Raw genomic sequence first — 17,968 nt, 5'->3', positions numbered from 1 at the left:
TCCCTCCCTCGCTCGCTGCGTGTGTGTATGTGTCCCTCCCTCGCTGTGTGTCTGCGGGTAACCCCCTCACTCTGTGTAGTGCGCGTGTCCCTCCCTCGCTATGTGTGTGTATGTGTCCCTCCCTCGCTGTGTGTCTGCGGGTAACCCCCTCACTCTGTGTAGTGCGCGTGTCCCTCCCTCGCTATGTGTGTGTGTGTCTCTCCCTCGCTGTGTGTCTGCGGTAACCCCCTCACTCTGTGTGTTTGCGTATCGCTCCCTCGCTGTGCGTGTCCCTCCCTTGCTGTGTGTGCACGTGTCCCTCCCTCGCTGTGTGTGTGTGTATCTGTGCGTGTCCTTCCCTCGCTTTGCGTGTGTGTCCGTCCCTTGTGTGTGAGTGTGTGCCCACCTTGCTGTGTGCGTGTGTTCCACTCTTGCCATGTCTGTGTGTCCTCTCTCGCTGTGTGTGCGTGCCCCCTCTCAATTTCTGTGCACATGCCCTCCCCCTTGACATGTGTGTGCTTATAGCTACTTCGCGGTGTGTGCTTGTCCCTCCTTCGCGGTGTGTGCATGTCCCTCCCTTGCAGTGTATGTGCATGTCCCTCCCTCACTGTGTGTGTGTGTGTGTACTCCCCTCACCATAAGTGTGTGTGTTTGTCCCTTCCTCACTGTGTGTGTGCGTCTCTCCCTTGCTCTGTATTTGTGTTTGTGTGTGTGTGTGTCCCTCCTTCGCTTTATGTGTGCGTGTCCCCGTCCCTCGCTGTGTGTATGTGCGCATCCCTCCCTCGCTGTGTGTGTGTGTCCCTCCCTCGCCATGTGTCTGTCTGTATTCCCCTCACTGGGTGTGTGTTTGTGTGTCCCTCCTTCGCTTTGTGTGTGTGTGTCCCTCCCTCGCCGTGTGACCTAGTGTATGTGCGTGTCCCTCCATCGCTCTGTGTGTGTATGTGTGTATGTTTGTGCGTGTCCCTCCCTTGCTTTGCGTGTGTGTACCCCCTCTCAATTTCTGTGCACATGCCCTCCCCCTCGCAATGTGTGTGCTTGTCCCTCCTTTGCTGTGTGTCCCTCCCTCGCTGTGTGTGTGTGTGTGTGTGTGTCTGTGTCTGTGTCTTTGCTGTGTGTCTGTGCTTGTCCCTCCTTCGCTGTGTGTGTTTGTCCCTCCCTCGTTGTGTGTGCGTATCCCTTTCTTGCTGTGTGTATGCGTGTCCCTCCCTCGCTGTGTTTGTGTGCGCGTCCCCCCCTTGCTGTTTGTGTGCGTGTCCCTTCCTTGCTGTGTGTGTGTCTCTTCCTCATTGTGTGTGTGTGTGTCCCTTCCTCGCTGTGTGTGTGCGTGTCCCCCTCGCTGTGTGCGCGTGTCCCTCCTCGCTGTGTGTGTGCATGTCCTCCCCTCGCTGTGTCTGTGTGTGTGTGCGGATGCATGTCCCCCCCCCTTCGCTGTGTGTGTGTGTGTGTCCCTCCCTTGTGTGTGTGTGTGTGTCCCTCCCTTGCTTTTTGTGCATATCCCCACCATTGTATGTCCGCATCGCCCCTCACTGTGTGAGTGCCTGTCCCCCCTGGCTGTGTGTGCGTGTGTCCCTCCCTCGTCATGTCTGTGCGTGTCCCCTCTCCCTGAGTGTGCGTGCCCCTTTGCAATTTCTGTGCACATGCCCTCCCCCTCGCCGTGTGTCTGCTTGTCCATCCTTCCCTGTGTGTGTGCGTGTCCCTCCCTTGCTGTTTATGTGTGTGTCCCTCTCTCGCTCTGTGTGTTTGTGTACATCCCTCCCTGGCTGTGTGTGTGCATGTCCTTCCCTCGCTGTGTGTGCATGTCCCTCCCTGGCTGTGTGTGTGTGCGTGTCCCACTCTCACTGTGTGTGTCTGTGTTTGTGTGCTTGCGCTATGTGCGTGTCCCACCCTTGCTGCGTGTGCGCGTGACCCTCCCTCGCTGTGTGTGTGTCGCTTCCTCGCTGTGTGTGTCCCTCCCTCGCTGTGTGTCTGCGTGTATCTCCCTCACTGTGTGTGTTTGCGTGTCGCTCCCTTGTGTGTGTGTGTGTGTGTGTGTGTGTGTGTGTGTGTGTGTGTCCAAAATTTGCACCATCAGTGAACTGGCCATCATAAGTTGACTGTGGTATTCAGGAATGTGTGGTATAAGTAAGTTCACCACGAGAAATACAGGGTTTAATGTATAGGTAGAGGGGTGGGTCTGGGTAGGATGCTCTTCAGAGTTTTGGAATGGACTGGTTGGGCCGAATGGCCTGGTTCCACATGATGGCGATTCTATTCAGGTTATTGTCCAGCCCTGTCAACCATCCCCGTCTCTTACACCTTGCCTTATCCCCAATATTCTCCTTAACACAGTAATCTCCTCCAGACTCTAAAACACTCCTTGCCGATGTAACCTTCTCCAGTCCTGACAAAGATCGATATGTCTGTCACCTCTTCCTGCTTTTAGAACCCTCCCTATAACTATTCCCATTTGGTACAGCACTCCCAATCATTGTTCCCTCTTGAAACTCCCATAAACCTTTGTATCTCTGAAAACTCATCTGGACTGTCTCAACTTCCCTTTGACAGTTACATGCTGAGACCTGCGCTATATCAGTGAAGTAATTAAGTCTTGGTAACACTCACTGTTATAACCTCCCTTCAGCCTTACAGCACTGAGGATCTGTAGAAGCTCTTTTCAAACCGACAGCCATCTCTGTGTCTGTAATCTCCTCCACTCCCTATAATACATTCTCTCTGAGCTCCTCTGTAGTCCACTAAACACTCCCTAACACTGTCTGTATCATTGTAACCTTCTCCAAAAACACAACCTTCCCTATCTGTGTAAATCCCTACACCGGTCCCTATCCCTCTCAGCTCCGTCTAACAATACAACCCTCCATGTCTGTGTATTCACCTTCAGTCTCTACTCACCTCCCTATCTGTGTAACCTTCTCCATGTATTTTTGCTTCAGTCTCTTCAACTGTCTCTATCAGTGTAACCTCTTCCAGACGTGAAAACTCTCCTCTTTCTGACTTACTCAGACCCCACACCCCTCACTATCTATAACCTACTCCTGTCTGAGAAACCTACCTCTGCAAATTGCTCCAACTCTTCAACTCTCCATAAGCTCCTGCAGCTCTTACATCCCTCCCTATCTACCAAATCTCTTCCATTCCCTAAACACCAACAGTCTGTGGAGACCCGACCACCATCCCGATCAGTGTAATCCTCTCAGGTCTCTGCAGTAATCCTGATCTGTCGAACTCACTCCATTCCTGTTCCTCTCCCAATCCGGTCCCTACAGAACCCACTATCTATTTAACACCCTCCTGTCACTATCACCCCCATGTCAATGTAAGCTCCTCCTGTGTCTCCACCATCTACCCATCTCCATAACCTTGTCCAGCTCTTACACCACTATCTGTTTAAACATCACCCTCCTCTACAACTTCCTCCTGTTTGTGCTATGCTCCCTTATCTGTGAAACTGTCTCCAACCAAAATTGTTATCCCAGTCTCTGAAAAGAAATCCAGATTCCACGGCCTCCATAACCCCCAGAACCTAAGCCTTCCTATGTCTATAAACGTCTTCAGTCACGACTCCCCTGTATATCTCAGTTTGTTCTTCCAGTCGATACAAAGCTCTTTATCTCTGTAATCTGCTCAGCTCCCTAAAACAGTCCCTGTCTGTGATCCAGCCCTGGCCTACAATCATCCTTATCCCTGTAAACTTCTCCATCCCTCCCAACATTCCCATCTCCATGAACCCCAGTCAGCCCTACAGCTCTCCACATTTCTGTAACCTCCTGTGGGTCTATGGTCCTCCTTCCCTGTGAAACCACCTCCAGTCCCCACACCCCTCCCAATCTGGGTCCTCTGCTCCAGATCAGACCATTGCTGTCTCTGTAAACACCTCCACTCCTGCCAACTCTTCCCATTTGTGTAACCTCGTTCAGACCCCATACTCTCCAGCTTCCTGAATCCTCTTCCTGCATTGCAATCAAAACCACATGTTTTTGTAAAATCCTCCAGTGCTTACACTCTCCCCAACTCAGTAACCTTTTGCGGTCCTAACAAAGCACCTAAACTATGAAACCTCTCATTTCCCTACAATTCTCCCTCCCTCCCTCTTCAAATGCCTTCATCACCATGAGACCTCACAATTACTAAAGCCTCCTTTTGGCACTGCCACCCTCCTAATATCTGCAAAATCCTCGTGTCCTGATATCCCTCCCTATCTCTGTAACTCCCTCCACCCTCCAGTGTCATTCTGGGGAACATGGCAGAGGAGAGAAGATTTGTAGTGTCTGGACCATGTTACGGAGGTAGAATTCTGGGCATTACAGATTTGGCCGAATGTCTGTGGTGTGCAGATTATTGGCGAGGATTCTAAAGAAAGGATTTACGACTACTTGGAAAACCATAGTTGAATTAGCCACAGTCAGTATGGGTTTGTGAGGGGTCAGGTCATGCCTCACAAACCTTATTGAATTCTTTGAGGATATGACAGAATATGTTGATGGCTCATTCAGAAAAGAAGGAAAATTGGGATACAGGGAAATCTGTCTGTCTGGATACAGGATTGGATGGCTCAGAGAAGACAGAGGGTGGCAGCAGATGGACAGTATTGAGCCTGGAGCTCAGTGACCAGTGGGGTTCTGTAACAATCGGCTCTGGGACTCTGCTCTCTGTGATTTTTGTAAATGACTTGGATGTGGATGTTGGAGAGTGGGTTAGTAAGTTTGCCAATAACATGAAGGTTGATGGAGTGGTGGGGAATGTGGGAGGGCTGTTGGAGGTTGCAATGGGACATTGACAGGACGTAGAGCTGGGCTGGAAGTGGCAGATGGAGTTCAATCTGGAAAAGTGTGAAGTGATTCATTCTGGAAGGTCGAATTTGAATCCAGAATACAGGGTGAAAGGCAGAATACTTGGCATTGTGGAGGAACAGAGATCATGGGGTCCGTGTCCATAGATCCCTCAAAATCGCCACGCACGTTGGTAGGGTTGTTAAAAAGGCATATGTTGTGTTGGCTCCCCTTAGAAGGGGATTGACTGTAAGAGCCGTGAGGTTTTACCGCATCTTTATAGCGTCCTGGTGAGACCACACTTGGAATACTGTGTTCAGTTCCTGTTTACAGGAAGGATGTGCAAGTTTTAGAGAGTGTACACAGGAGATTTACCAAGATGCTGCCTGCAATGGAGGGCATTTCTTGTGGAGAAAGGTTGAGGGAGCTAAGGCTTTTTTCATTGGAGTGAAGAAGGAGGTGGGGCGACTTTGTGGAGGTGAAAAAGATGATGAGAGGCACAGAGAGAGTGAATAGTCAGAGACGTTTCCTCCTATCGCATAAATGGCTATTACAAGGCGGCATAATTTTAAGGTCAATGGAGGATGGATAAGAGGATAGAAAATGGTAGGTGGTTGGATGGACTGCCAATGGTGGGAGTAAAATTAGACACATCTGGGACATTTAATAGACTCTTGGACAGACACATGGATAATAGTAAAATGAAGGGTATGTAGTTATTTTGAGCTTACAGTTGGAGAAAAGGTTGGCATGAAATCATGGCCGAAGGGTCTTGGGCTGAACTGTTGTGTGTTCTGTGTTCTGTCTGGTAAACTGGGTAATAAGCTCAGATCAGTGTAAAAAAGGATATGGCATTCAGGAGGAGGTAGTGAACTGGATACAAAATTTGCTTGATGGTAGGAGACAGAGAGTGGTGGGAGACATGTTGTTTTTCTGACTGGAGGCATGTGACCAGCGGTGGAGTGGGTCCTGTGTTGTTTGTCATTTGGATAAATGGTTTGGATGGAAATATTGGTTTCCTGGTAAGTAATTGTTTTGGGTGACACTGAAATTGGTGGGAAAGTGGACAGTGAAGAAGGTTATCTGTGATACAACAGGATGAACAGTCCTGCTGGGATAGTGGGCTGAAGAATAGCAGATGGAGTTTAATTAGATAAAGGTGAGGTGTTCCATTTTGGTGAAACAATCCAGGGTGGGACTTGTACAGTTAATGTTCGGGCCCTGGGTGGTGTTTTCAGTCAGAGACCCAGGGATGCAGGTACACAGTTCTTTGAATGTGGTGTCCCAGGTAGACAGGCTGGTGAAGCAGGCGTTTGGGATGGTTACCTTCATTGGGGAGAGCATTAAGAGTAAGAGTTGGGATGTCATGTTGTATCTGTAAAAGACATTGGTGGGGCCACCATTAAAACATTGTTTATCAGGAGGAAGAACTCATCTAGTTCACTAACCACCTTTAGGGAAGGACATCAAATATTCTAACCTGGTCTGGCCGACATGTGACTCCAGACCCACAGCAATATGGCTGACTCTGAGCTACCCTCTCAGTAATTAGCAGAGGGGTCAAATACCGTTGTTCCAGGCAGTGACACCCACATCCCATGAATGAATATATAAAAATACCTATGTCTCTCCCTACCTCTGCAAATCCCTCCAGCTGCAGCAATCCGTCCTGGCTTTGTCACACCCTGACCACTCTCTGTAACACTCTCACCATCTCCAGCACCTTCACCTCTCCCTGTTCCTATTGTGTCAATAAACCCTGACCATGGTTCCCCTTCCCAAAGCCCTCCTCCTGCGAGCAGACCCATTGCAATCCATTAACATTTACTCCGAAAACACTCTCTCACTTCAGGATTTTAAGTCCTTTTTGGTGATCTTCTCAGCCTCATAATCTAGTATGTTACCTTTTGAACCTGAGTGAGGGATCAGTGGGAATTTCTTGCTGAGGTTTTTACTGTTTCAATGGAATGTCGTTTTGTTGAGTATTTTAGACTGTTCCTTCAAATGTTTTCCACTGTTCATTTACAGGCACATATTTCAGTCTGTTTAGCCTGTTTACCTTGGTCAGTTCTCCTCTCAACTTCATGTCATTGGCTATTTTTGTTTCTAGTTGTAGCTTGTCCTTTCTGTGATTCACTTTAAAACTTTGTTTATTTAAAGTGCACTTTATCACAATTTCCCAGAGGATCTCTGCAGGTGACATTACTCATTCACTAAGTTTCATTACACGGTCGCTCTGCGATTGTTATGTCCCTTAACAGTTGCACAATGTGTTTTTCAAAGAAACACTGAAAAAAAATTAACCGAACTCCTCTTCCAATATCAATGCTGTCCGTGTGATTGTCCCAGATTATACAAATATTGAAGTTTTACAAAGTTATCACAATACCTTTGTTAAAAAATTCCAATGAGTTCCTGTTTAATGCAGTGACGAGCCATTAAATGCTGTTCGGTGGCTAAAACTGTTCTGCTGCTTCTGTCCTTGACAAGTAGTAGCCAGAATTTACATTCAGACTGACTCTACTTCATGATCTGAGGCTAATTGATTTCTCTGTAAAGCCTTTGTTATCCATTATTGTTAGCGTTGCCCATTTTGCCTGAGTTTGCACAAGATTACGAACCACTGAATATTTTTGTTTACCCTGTATCCATGTCTCCCTGGTGTCTAATTCTCTTTTATCTCTGTGTCACAAATCCATCGACCTTATTACAGCAACGTTGTCCGTTCAAAACAAAAACAGAATATTCTCTCTTCCACAATTTTCTGTCACAAACCTATTTGCTGATGTACAATTTTAATTAACCTCTGTCCCATCCTGTTCCTTTCTGCTAGTGTTCAGCCACATTCCCAGGCTATTCCATTGCTTTACCTTTTCCCTTTGGATTTGAAAGCTCCTTTCACCTGCATTCTCTCTGTCAGTTTAATTCCCTGTCCATAAACCTACCGACATGATTGGCCAGGACACTGGTCCCAGCACGGTTCCAGAGGGACCATCCGAATAGTTTCTTTTAAATCAGGTATGGGATGTGGGTGTCTCTGTCTGACCAGCCTTTCTTGCCCAGCCCTCGTTGACCTTGAGCTGAGTGACTTGCTCGGCCATTTCAGAGGGTAATTGAGAGGCAAACCCTTTGCTGTGGGGATGTTGTGCAGACCACGTGAGGATGGGCAGATGTCCTTCTCTAAAGGACAAGTGTTTGGATTTGTTGTACATCAGTAATGGTTTCATACTTATTTGTGGATTGTTAATTATTATTTTTAAAATTATTGATTTCAAATGTCTCCTTTTCAGATGGCGGGATTCAATCCTGTCTGCCCTGAACATTAGCTGAGGTTTTGGATACATTCTCTCGCAATAATACCACTAGGCCATTACTTCACCTTATCACTGGGTGCTCATCCCTGAGCACTGATACCAGGGCATCATGAAGCTAAACCCATTCTTACAACATGACTGTGTGATCCTGACATTTTCCAGCAATCTGGGACTATCACTTAATATCGCTCCATTTTCCATATCTCTGTGGGACTCAGTGCCATTCTCGATGTGTAACCCTCACTGCATCTGTTTAATTTCCCATTCTGTCTATTTCTCTGTCTCCTGTAGGTACTCAGGAAAGTCCTGACTCAATAGCCTTCCCAGCTGCTGGGTGGATCGTCCATCACCTCATTGAATGCAGTTGGTCTGCCAGAGAGAGACAAAGGGAAAGGAGATCTGGAGCCTTCAATAAATCCTGTAGTGAAGTAAGGTCACCCACAGTGCACAGAGCAAAGAACAATGAGAGGGCTCCAAACATCTGTTAACACAACATGACATAGATACAGTGCTGGAGGGGAGCAGTGTACACACACACCCCAGGCTCAATCACCACACCAATGTAAGTTCTGTTATATTAAAACTCACTACTCTACAACAGTGTATCTATGGCATGTCTTGTGGTCCAGTGTCTTCAATAATTTTAAATTCCTATAACAGATCCTATCGCTGTAACCTCCTCCCTTCCCGATAGACCCTCCACATATCTTAAATGTACTTCATTCCAGACTACCATCCCTATGCCTGTAACTTGGTTCAGTGTCTACAACATGCCTTATCTCGTTTGCCTTCTCCTCCAATAATGTAAACACAAGGACTGCAGATGCTGGAAACCAGAGTCTAGATTAGAGTGGTGCTGGAAAAGCATGGCAGGTCAGGCAGCATCCGAGGAGCAGGAAAATGACGTTTCGGGCAAAAGCCCTTCATCAGGAACAGAGGCTGGGAGCCTGCAGAGTTGGGAGGTAAATGAGAGGGGGGTGGGGATAGGGAGAAAGTAGCATAGAGTATAATAGGTGAATGGGGTGGGGAAGAAGGTGATAGGTCAGAGAGGAGGATGGGGGAAGGTAGCAAAGAGTACAATGGGTGAATGGGGGTGGGGATGGGGGTGATTGGTCAGAGACGAGGGTGGAGTGGATAGGTGGGAAGGGAGATAGGCAGGTAGGACAGGTCATGGGGGGCTGAGCTGGAAGGCTGGAGGTGGGGAAATGAGGAAACTGGTGAAGTCCACATTGATGCCCTGGGGTTGAAGTGCTCCGAGGCGGAAGGTGAGACGTTCTTCCTCCAGGCGTCAGGTGGTGATGAAGCAGCGGTGGAGGAAGCCCAGGGCCTGCATGTCCTCGGCAGAGTGGGAGGGGGCGTTGAAATGTTGGGCCACAGGGCAGTGGGGTTGATTGGTGCGGGTGTACCAGAGATATTCCCTAAAGTGCTCTGCTAGGACGTGTCCAGTTTCCCCAATGTAGAGGAGACCGCATAGGGAGCAACGGATACAATAAATGATATTGGTGGATGTGCAGGTAAAACTTTGGATGTGGAAGGCTCCTTTGCGGCCTTGGATGGTGGTGAGGGGAGAGGTGTGGGCGCAGGTTTTGCAATTTCTGCAGTGGCAGGGGAAGGTGCCAGGAAGGGAGGGTGGGATTTTGGGAGGGGTGGACCTGACCAGGTAGTCACTCAGGGAACGGTCTTTGCGGAAGGCAGAAAGGGGTGGGGAGGGAAATGTATCCCTGGTGGTAGGGTCTGTTTGGAGGTGGCGGAAATGTCGGCGGATGATTTGGTTTATGCGAAGGTTGGTAGGGTGGAAGGTGAGCACCAGGGGCGTTCTGTCCTTGTTATGGTTGGAGGGGTGGGGTCTGAGGGCGGAGGTGTGGGATATGGACGAGATACGTTGGAGGGCATCATTAACCACGTGGGAAGGGAAATTCCGATCTCTAAAGAAGGAGGCTATCTGGTGTGTTCTGTGGTGGAACTGGCACTCCTGGGAACAGGTACGGCGGAGGTGGAGGAATTGGGAATACGGGTTGGCAAATTTGCAGGCGGTAGTCTCGGAAGAGGTGCAATCGAGGTAGCTGTGGGAGTCGGAAGGTTCATTAAAAAATGTCAGTGTCAAATCGGTTGTCATTAATGGGGATGGAGAAGTCCAGGAAGGGGAGGGAGGTATCAGAGATGGTCCAGGTAAATTTAAGGTCAGGGTGGAAAGTGTTGGTGAAGTTGATGAATTGCTCAAACTCCTCAAGGGAGCACGATGTGGCGCCAATGCAGTCATCAATGTAGTGGAGGAAGACGTGGGGAGTGGTGCCATTGTAACAACGGAAGATGGACTGTTCTGCGTAGCTAACAAAGAGACAGGCAGAGCTGGGGCCCATACGGGTGCCCATGGCTACCCCTTTGGTCTGGAGGAAGTGGGAGGATTTGAAGAAAAAATTGTTAAGTGTGAGGACAAGTTCAGCCAAACGAATGAGAGTATTGGTGGAAGGGTACTGTTGTGGACATCGGGAGATGAAGAAACGGAGGGCTTGGAGCTCCTGGTCATGGAGGATGGAGGTGTAGAGGGATTGGATATCCATGGTGAAGATGAGGCGTTGGGGGCCAGGGAAACAGAAGTCTTGGAGGGGGTGGAGGGTATGGGTGTTGTCTCGAACGAATGTGGGTAATTCCTGGACTGGGGGATAGGACAATGTCGAGGTAGGCAGACATGAGTTCGGTGGGGTAGGAGCATGCTGAGACAATGGGTCGGTCAGGATGGTCAGGCTTGTGGATCTTGGGAAGGAGGTAGAACCGGGCAGTGGGGGATCCCGGACAATGAGATAGGAAGCTGTGGGTGGGAGATCTCCTCCTGAGGTGATGAGGTTCTGTCTGCTCTGGGAGATGATGGTTTGGTGATGGGAGGTGGGTCATGGTCGAGGGGGTGATAGGAGGAGGTGTCTTCGAGTTGGCATCATGGCTTCAGCAGTGTAGAGGTCAGCGCACCAGACTACCACTGCACACCCTCTATCTGCTGGTTTGATGATGCGGTCGGGAGTGGAGCAGAGGGAATGGAGGGCTGCACGTTGTAAGGGTGAGAGGTTGGAGTGGGGGAGGGGGGAGATAGATTGAGGCGGTTAATGTGTCAGCGGCAGTTGCAAATGAAGAAATCAAATGCAGGTAATAGGCCAGCACGGGGTGTCCAGGTGGATGGAGTATGTTGGAGGTGGGCAAAAGGGTCCTTGGAAGGTGGGTGGGAGTCTTCATTGTAAAAGTAAGCTCTGAGGCGGAGGCGGTGGAAGAAGTGTTCGATGTCACGGCGTGTATTGAATTAATTGACGTGTGGACGGAGGGGGATAAAGGTGAAGACTTTGCTGAGGACTGATCATTCGTCCTCAGTGAGGGGGGGTCAGGGGGAATGGTGAAAACTTGGCAGGGCTGGGAGCTGGGACCAAGCGTAGGTGTGGAGCTGGGGGAGGCGACGGAGCCTGTTACTGGAGAGGGTGTGGTGTTAGGGGGAATAGGGATGGAGTCATGAGCAGGGGTGGTGTTCCCCTCAGGGTTCTGGGGGCAGGGATTGTGACAGTGAGACCTGGGGGGGTTGTCAGCAGAATGCAAGTGCGCGGCGTTGGTGGGGGTGGAAGTGGTGGCAAACACGGCAGTGGGGCGGGGGGCATGGAAGTCACTGAGTGTGTGACATTCGCGATGATGTGAGGGGCGGAAGTGATATCATTTGTGGTGTGTGAGGAATTGTGAGGGGCAGAAATGGCATTTACTTTATGTTAACCAATAATTTCCTGTCACAAATCTCTTTGACAATGTCGTATTTTAATTAAACTCAGTCCCTTACTGTTTCTTTCTGTTGGTCTTCATCCACATCTCCATCGTGTTCCAATATTTCAACCTTTCTCTTTGGACTTGGGAATTTCCATTCACGTCAGACCTGTCCCCCTTCACATCTGTGTCCATTTATAGCACACTGCATAATCCTGATACCTGGGGAGCCTATCTCAATAAAATAGCTCAGTCTTCCCTGAGTACTTGTAACAGTGCTCACTGGTCAGAACCACTTCTGATGTTACCATTGTGTGATCCTCACACTGCTGATATCACTCAGTCTCTCTGCATGTGATATCCCTTACTTTTGGGTCTAATTGCTACCTCTGTCAGCGTCTCCCGCTCTTGCAGCTCCTCCAGATCCTGAGCCACTCCAGAGGGACGCAGCAGAACAGGCCAGGAATGGACATTAGGAATTTCCAGATCTCTGTGGGATTCAATGCCATTCTCCATGTGTAACATTCATGCATCAGTGTAATTTTCCATTCTGTCTATTTCTCTGCCTCCTGTAGGTATTCCTGATGTCCCTGATTCAGCAGAATTCCCAATTCCTGTCTCGTACATCACCACATTGAAGACGGTTGGTCAGCCAGCGAGATGGAGAGGGAGATCTGGAGCCTTCAGTAAATTCTGCAGCCGGTAAGATCACTCACAGTAAACAGCACAGGGAGGAGTAAGTGGATTTTAATTCAGACCCTGAGGGCATGATGTAGGAACAATGCTGGGCAAGGAACATGAGAAAATTCTCAGGCTTCATTATCACCATCTTGTCTGTAAATTCATCTGTTCCACAGAACCCTCCCTATGTCTGTCAGTTTCTCCATTGTCTGTTTCATCGATACCACTTCCCCTATCTCTATCAGCCCCTACAATACTGCCTATCCCTGTAAGCTCCTCCTACCACTACAACTCTCCAAGTTTCTGCCTTTGTCATTAATCCCGGGTTCTGTCACATCTCTCCTTAACTGAAGAAAAACAACTCTTCAGTTCCTTAAGCCACCCTGGTCAGTGTAGTCCTTTCCAGATCTGAGAAACCTCCCTGTCTTTGTGACTTTTTTGAACTCCTACTACCTTCATGATCTCTGTAACCTTCCCGTCACGACAACAAAAAAGCCCTGTACCTTAGTAACCTCCTCCAGCTGTAAGACTCCTCCTTGTCTCTGGGCACAGTGCAGAGTGACCCTGCTTCTCTCATAAATTAGTTTCTGCATTTCTAATGATGATTATGAACTCTTCCTGTTTCTGAAATGCAGTCAGTCTCTGTAAACTCTGCTGGTCCCAAATGATGTAATTTCCTACGATAACTACAAACCTTTATGCCTTTAACCTCCTCCAGATGCAATCACACAGTTTATCTCTATAACCTCCATGAGTGGTGGAGTCATAGAAATGTACAGCACGGAAACAGACCCTTCGGTTCAACCTGTCAATGCCGACCAGATATCCCAACCCAATCTAGTCCCACAGGCCAGCACCCGGCCCATATCCCTCCAAACCCTTCCCATTCCTATACCCATCCAAATGCCTTTTAAATGTTGCAGTTGTATCAGCCTCCACCACATCCTCTGGCAGCTCGTTCCATACACGTACCACCCTCTGCTTGAAAAAGCTGCCCCTTAGGTCTCTTTGATATCTTTCCCCTCTCACCCTAAACCTATGCCCTCTAGTTGTGGACTCCCCAACCCCAGGGAAAAGTCTTTGTCTGTTTATCCTATCCATGTCCCTCATAATTTTGAAACCTCTGTAAGATCACCCCTGAGCCTCCGATGCCACAGCCCCAGCCTGTTCAGCCTCTCTCTGTAGCTCAAATCCTCCAACCCTGGCAACATTCTTGTAAATCTTTTCTAAACCCTTTCAAGTTTCACAACATTTTTCTGATAGGAAGGAGACCAGAATTGTACAAAATATTCCAACAGTGGCCTAACCAATGTGCTGTACAGCCGCAACATGACCTCCCAACTCCTGGACTCAATACTCTGACCAATAAAGGAATACATACCAAACGCCGCCTTCACTCTCTTATCTATCTGCGATTCCACTTTCAAGGAGCTATGAATCTGCACTCCAAGGTCTCTTTGTTCAACAACACTCCCTAGGACCTTACCATTACGTGTATAAGTCCTGCTAAGATTTGCTTTTCGAAAATGCAGCACCTCGCATTTATCTGAATTAAACTCCATATGCCACTTAGCCCATTGTCCCATCTGGTCCAGATCCTGTTGTGTAACCCTCTTCGCTGTCCACTACACCTCCAATTTTGGTGTCATCTGCAAACTGTAGCTCTTATGCTCTCATCGAAATGATTTATGTAAATGATAAAAAGTAGAGGGCCCAGCACTGATCCTTGTGACACTCCACTGGTCACAGGTCTCCAGTCTGAAAAACAATCCTCCACCACCACTCTCTGTCTTTTACTTTTGAGCCAGTTCTGTATCCAAACGGCTAGTTTTCACTGTATTCCATGAGATCTAACCTTGCTAATCAGTCTCCCATAGGGAACCTTGTCGAATGCCTTACTGAAGTCCATATAGATCACATCTATCACTCTGCCCTCATCAATCTTCTTTGCTACTTCTTCAAAAAATCACTCGAGTGTGTGGGACATGATTTCCCACGTACAAAGCCATGTTGACTATCCCTAATCAGTCCTTGCCTTTCCAAATTCATGTACATCCTGTCCCTCAGGGTTCCCTCCAACAACCTGCTCACCACTGAGTTCAGGCTCATCGGTCTATAGTTCCCTGGCTTTTCTTTACCACCCTTCTTAAACAGTTGCATCACGTTTGCCAACCTCCAGTCTTCCAGCACCTCACCTGTGATTATTGATGATACAAATATCTCAGCAAGAGGCCCAGCAATCACTTCTCCAGCTTCCCACAGATTTCTCGGGTACACCTGATCAGGTCCTGGGGGGTTATCCACCTTTAACCGTTCCAAGACATCCAGCACTTCTTCCTCTGTATCTGAACATTTTGCAAGATGTCACCATCGATTTCCCTACAGTCTATATCTTCCATATCCTTTTCCACAGTAAATACTGATGCAAAATATTAATTTAGTATCTCTCCCATTTTCTGTGGCTCCACACAAAGGCCGCCTTGCTGACCTTTCAGGGGCCCTATTCTCTCCCTAGTTACCCTTTGTCCTTAATATATTTGTAAAAACCCTGTGCATTCTCCTTAATTCTATATGCCAGAGCTGTCTCATGTCCCCTTTTTGCCCTCCTGATTTCCCTCTTAAGTATACTCCAACTTCCTTTATACTCTAAAGGACTCACTCGATCTATCCTGTCTATACCCGACATGTGCTTTCTTCTTTTTCTGAACTAAACCCTCAATTTCTTTAGTCATCCAGAATTCGCTATACCTACCAGCCTTCCCCTACACCCTGACAGGAATATACTTTCTCTGGATTCTTGTTATCTCATTACTGAAAGCTTCCCATTTTCCACCCATCCCTTTACCTGCGAACATCTGCCTCCAATCAGCTTCCAAAAGTTCTTGCCTAATACCGTCAAAATGGGCCTTTATCCAATTTAGAACTTCAACTTTTAGATCTGGTCTATCCTTTTCCATCACTATTTTAAAATGAATAGAATTATGGTCGCTGGTCCCAAAGTGACCCCCCACTGACACCTCACTCACCTGCCCTGCCTTATTTCCTTAGTTTAGGTCAAGTTTTGCACCTTCTCTAGTTGGTACACCCACATACTGAATCAGAAAATTGTCTTGTACACACTTAACAAATTCCTCTCCATGTAAACCTTTACACTATGGCAGTCCCAGTCAATGTTTGGAAAGTTAAAATCCCCTACCATATCTACCCTATTATTCTTACAGATAACTGAGATCTCCTTACAAGTTTGTTTGGCAATTTCCCTTTGACTATTGAGGGGTCTGTAATACAATCCCAATAAGGTGATCATCCCTTTCTTATTTCTCAGTTCCACCAAATAACTTCCCTGCATGTATTTCTGGGAATATCCTCCCTTAGCACAGCTATAATGCTATCCGTTATCAAAAATGCCACTCTCCCTCCTCTCTTGCCTCCCTTTCTATCCTTCCTGTTGCATTTGTATCCTGGAACATTAAGCTGCCAGTCCTGCCCATCCCTGAGCCATGTTTCTGTAATTGCTATGAGATCCCAGTCCCATGTTCCTAACCATGTCCTGAGTTAATCTGCCTTCCCTGTTAGGCCCCTTGCATTGAAATAAATGCAGTTTAATTTATTAATCCTACCTTGTCCCTACCTGTCCTGACTGATTGACTCACTTCTGTTCTCAGCTGTACCCGTCTCAGATCGAGCTTCCAAAATCTTCCCTGTGATTGTTATCACGTCCCATCCCTGCATTCCTCCAAATCTGTGTAAAGTCCTCCCCTTCCTAAAACCCACCCTGTTTCTGTCACCTGTCCCAGCTTCCACAACCCTCCCTATCTCTGTAAGACACCCCCCACCCCACCCCCATCCCAGTTACTACAGCCCACTGTATCACTAAATGCCAGTAGTCACTATAATATCAGAGTAAGGTGTGAAAGAAGGAATACTGTACTGGGTTAATGATCAGTCGTGATCATGTTGAATGGTGGGACCGACTCTGTGGTCAAGTGGCCAATACCTGCTCTTCTTTCCTGTGCTTCTCTATAAACTTACTATCTATATAACCTCCTTCAGTCCCCACAGCCCTCCCTCTCTCCATAAACTCCTTCAGTCCCCACGACTCTTCCTATCTATGTAACCTGAATCATTCCCCACAAACCTCCCTAACTCCATAACCTCCAAAAGGCCCCACGACCCTCCCTATCTCCATAATCTCATCCTGACCCAATGACCCTCCCGTTCAGAGTAACCTCCTTCAATCCCCATGATCCTCCTGATCTGTGCTACCTCCTTTAGGCCCAACAGCCCTGCAGATCTCTTTGGCCCCTATCAGGCCCCACATCACTCCCTATCTCCATAATGTTCTTCAGTCACCACTGCACTCTGTGTCCATAATCTCGTTCAGTCCCTACATCACTCCCTATCTCCATAATGTCCTTCAGTCCCCACGACCCTGCTTATTTCCAAAACATCTATTACCATGATATAAACATGAACTCCCATAACCCTTTCTGCTGCCAGTCTGAAACCAAACAGTGTTAGCCTATAGTAGGTCAGGAGCTGAAATATGTTTGAAAGGATATGTCAATGAACAACAACTGGACCCTTAGAAACACTTTTAATAAAAAAGAGGATGTGTTTTTGAGCCTGTTGGATTTTATTTTTATTGTTGTGAATATAAATGGCAGAGTAGATACGGGTGTAGGAGTGGTTGGACTGAAGATACGATTTATTTGAATTTTCAGAAAACTTTACACAAGTTTCAATCAGGGCTAAAGAGTAATTTGGTAAAGAATAGGGCACCTTAACTGTCCGGAGGTGGGTGAGATATTAGACAAAATAGTGTTGTCAGAATTTACTGTGGAGAAAGACATGGAAGCTCAGGAAGTTGGGGAAATAAATAGTGATGTCTTGGAAAGAATCCTCAACAAAGGAAAAAAAAGTGTTGGAATCTGAAAACAAATAAAGGTAGATCAATCCTCAGTCGCTTATTAGGTCGATCCTAGAATATTTTGGGAATCTGGGGAAGAGATTGCAGTGTTCCTAACATATATTTATTTTATCAATACACACAATGAGCGACCGGAAGACTGGAGGGTGGCTAATGCTGTTCCATCACTTAAGGTCTGCAGTGAGTAGCCAGGAAATCACAGCCCAGTGAGCCCAGTGCTAGGTAAGTTGTTGGAGGAGATTCTGAGAGAAAGGAGTTACATATATTTGGAAAGGCAAGGGCTGATTAGAGATAGTCAGCATGGCTTTGTGAGTGGGAAACCGTGTTTCACAAACTGGATTGACTCTTCGAGGAGTTGACCAAGCGATAAATGAAGGCAGCGCAGTCAGCGTTGTCTACAGCAAAGCATTTGACATGGTTCCAGGGGATGGAGAACATCTAGTCAAGAGGAAGAAGGAAGCTAATTTAAGCTTGAGGAACCAAGGATCAGAAGCAGGGCTATAGAGAGTTACATGGGCCAGCACGGTGGCTCAGTGGTTAGCACTGCTGCCTCACAGCACCAGGGA

The 17,968-nt window shown here is 47.6% G+C and overlaps 1 long non-coding RNA gene across 2 annotated transcripts in view; it reads left to right on the top strand.

Annotated features, from left to right (window-relative positions):
• LOC140468626 (uncharacterized) overlaps positions 1 to 17,968 on the top strand; it is a 124,214-nt gene that overhangs the window by 52,611 nt on the left and 53,635 nt on the right. The window contains exons 4-5 of one of the 2 annotated variants that reach the window (XR_011955731.1): positions 8,351 to 8,487; positions 12,367 to 12,493. This is a non-coding gene — a long non-coding RNA (uncharacterized lncRNA). Of the gene's footprint in view, positions 1 to 8,350; positions 8,622 to 12,366; positions 12,494 to 17,968 lie in introns of both variants that reach the window. The other variant, XR_011955730.1, reaches the window with a different exon arrangement.

Source organism: Chiloscyllium punctatum, chromosome 47 (genome assembly GCF_047496795.1).
Source record: "Chiloscyllium punctatum isolate Juve2018m chromosome 47, sChiPun1.3, whole genome shotgun sequence".
NCBI classification, from domain to species: Eukaryota; Metazoa; Chordata; class Chondrichthyes; order Orectolobiformes; family Hemiscylliidae; genus Chiloscyllium; species Chiloscyllium punctatum.
This window is presented reverse-complemented; position numbering and strand designations above follow the sequence as displayed.